We start from the raw sequence: 2,087 nt of genomic DNA, 5'->3' as shown, positions 1-2,087 counted from the left end.
TGAGGCCGTCAACATCACCCAATTACTGCTGTTATTAAAAATGCCAAGTGTAATCATAATAATAATTAGGCACTTATTATGCAGTGCTGCCTCAGGAATAGACTCTAAGTGTGTAAGATGTCATGCAAGCCCTATTAGCAGAGCTGGGCAATCTCACCACCTCCACAGCGCTGCAGAAGATAAAATTGCATTTGAATGTGAATTGTCTGCATAAATCCAGTTTTCTCAGCCTGTCACCTTCTGAGGGTTTATTTTGGGGTTTTTTTTTTTGGTTGGTTGGGGTTTTCTTTAATACTGCAACTGAGTTTACCTCCTGCCACTAATGCCCTCACAGAGACTCTGAGCATGCAGAGAAATATCTCCCTTTGATCTGTTATTTATTATCAAACAATTATCCAGACAGACAAGTTACACCCACAGTCAGTTGGTGCCTCACATGCCAGGAAAGCAGTGGTCCAGAAGAGAAGGAACACACTCAGCACCAGATGCTTTTTGTTGACTTCAGGCAAGTACTTCCCCCTCCTTGGCCTTCTGTTGGGCCTAAACCCCACAGCTTTTGTGAAAACACTGGAGTAAAAGTCCTACAGAAATGTGCTAATTAAAAATGTCATAAGTGTGCTAATTATGTTGAAGATTACCATGTCCCCAGCTGATCTGTTCCCAAGTTGCCATTTGAAAGCCAAGCTTCCAGTTCCTTCCACATGTGGATGGAGAAAGCTGATACGGCTCCTTTGTCCCAATCTCCTGCGTTGCATCCTAAGCATAATCTCCCTGGTTTTGCAACAGTCTAGCAAAATCACAGCTTTTGAAAGAGATTAGGTGGTGTAACTTGGCTCCAGCCATCGTTCAATCCTGGCATCTGTTTTATTGCTTTATATATTGTGGAATTGAGGGAGATGATCTTCTAATTACTCCCTGTAGTCTGCAAGACAGATGGAGGGGGAAAAAAAAAGCAAATTGTGTTTCATCAACGTGCTGCCAGTGTGTGCTGAAACTTCAATTTCTTTTCTGGTCGTTGTCCCAGACGTGACAGAAGTGTGAGAATCATCTGCAGATGGGATATGGATCTGTAAGACAAGGGTCGATACAACTCCACACAGATTGTACTTGCATGAGTGGCCACCGAATATTCAGGATTTATATTTATATCTATATTATTTATATTATTTATATTAGTTTTCTTTTTCCAGCATGGATTTAATGGTCAGGAAAGAAAACCTGTTGAGTCTGGAAAGATCACGCAGCCAAGTTCACCCAACCTGCAGCAGAAGCGCTCTCAGGACATCTGAGATAATCTTAGCCTGGCCTGCCCCTATTGCACACAAGCCACCAATGTCACCACAGTTTAGTTCAATGGGAATCAACCTCACTATTAATTTTTGGGGTTTTCTAGAAAGTGGATTTAGGCCTTGCTTTTGATTTTCTCCCTGTCCTTGCACTGGCACAGTCATGACCTCTTTGGTTTTCCAGATGGGCAAAAGTTCCACATGGATTTGAGGTGGAAGCATTTTCCTTTGCATATTGTCTGTTCCAAAATAGCTCCTGCTCTGCTGTGGGGTCACAAAATGAAACTTTTCTGTGGGGACCAGGGACGAAGAGCAAGAGGGACAGTTTGTGGGATGGCAGGGCCCAGATGAATGGAACAGTGAGGAAAACAAGGCAGGGGAAAAACAATTCAGATGGAGACAGAGAGGACACAAAGGTTCAGCTGAGCAAAATGCTGGGTTTATAATCAAAGCATTTAGTTGGGCCTAAACTTGCTCCTAAATACAGCTTCAGCTGTCCCCGACCCTTTTTGCCCCAAACAAGGGGTAGAGCTGCTCATGGGGTGCTCCTGCTTCTTCCAGAGGCTGCGAGCTCAGGGCCCACCCTCCCCAGGTACATCCCCAGAGGGAGGGGAGCTCCTCTGGATGTGTTAATCCTCAAAGTAATGATGCTCCTGTGAGTTTCATGACATCAAACGCTGGGAGGGGGTAATTAGTGCCCCAGTGACTGCAGAGTCGTCAGCAAAACGCTGGTTCTGAGCAAGAGGCTTTTAATGGGTCATGAGGAAATGGTGTGGGGCTGGTGGAGAAGTCTCTGCTCAG

General features: G+C 44.8%; 1 long non-coding RNA gene across 1 annotated transcript in view; it reads right to left on the bottom strand.

Moving 5' to 3' along the window:
• Positions 1-360: 360 nt before the first annotated feature.
• The window catches only part of LOC108445174, a 23,147-nt gene continuing 21,420 nt past the window's right edge, over positions 361-2,087 (bottom strand). Inside the window, exon 3 of the long non-coding RNA XR_001859929.1 lies at positions 361-1,067. This is a non-coding gene — a long non-coding RNA (uncharacterized LOC108445174). The remainder of the gene's footprint in view (positions 1,068-2,087) is intronic.

This window comes from Corvus brachyrhynchos, unplaced genomic scaffold (genome assembly GCF_000691975.1).
Source record: "Corvus brachyrhynchos isolate BGI_N302 unplaced genomic scaffold, ASM69197v1 scaffold21, whole genome shotgun sequence".
NCBI lineage: Eukaryota > Metazoa > Chordata > Aves > Passeriformes > Corvidae > Corvus > Corvus brachyrhynchos.
This window is presented reverse-complemented; position numbering and strand designations above follow the sequence as displayed.